We start from the raw sequence: 283 nt of genomic DNA, 5'->3' as shown, positions 1-283 counted from the left end.
CATCGCCCGCTCTTTCTTTTGACTCTCCCTCTCCCTCTGCCGCAACGGTGCATATCTCTCTCTATTTTCCCCATCAAGTATCTCCTTTGCCACAATGTTTCTGAAATATCCGCTCGTGTGGCTCGGAATCGCCCATGAGGGACCCTCCAGCTCACTCCCCTGTTTGGCGAGGCGGCTGTTTACCCTGGCGCTCCACGAGAGGCGTTTCGTCTCTGGCAGGTCCTTGTTTTCGATTTTTTTTTTCACTTTCTCCTTGCCCCGCCCTTATGTTGTTTATACATAC

At 51.9% G+C, this 283-nt stretch overlaps 1 protein-coding gene across 1 annotated transcript in view; it reads left to right on the top strand.

Moving 5' to 3' along the window:
• LOC119593820 (nuclear transcription factor Y subunit beta-like) overlaps nt 1-283 on the top strand; it is a gene marked incomplete at its 5' end in the record, with an annotated part of 86,519 nt that overhangs the window by 58,064 nt on the left and 28,172 nt on the right.

Source organism: Penaeus monodon, chromosome 32 (genome assembly GCF_015228065.2).
Source record: "Penaeus monodon isolate SGIC_2016 chromosome 32, NSTDA_Pmon_1, whole genome shotgun sequence".
Taxonomy (NCBI): Eukaryota; Metazoa; Arthropoda; class Malacostraca; order Decapoda; family Penaeidae; genus Penaeus; species Penaeus monodon.
Note: the sequence above shows the minus strand (reverse complement) of the source record. Positions and strands in the feature narration are given on the sequence as shown.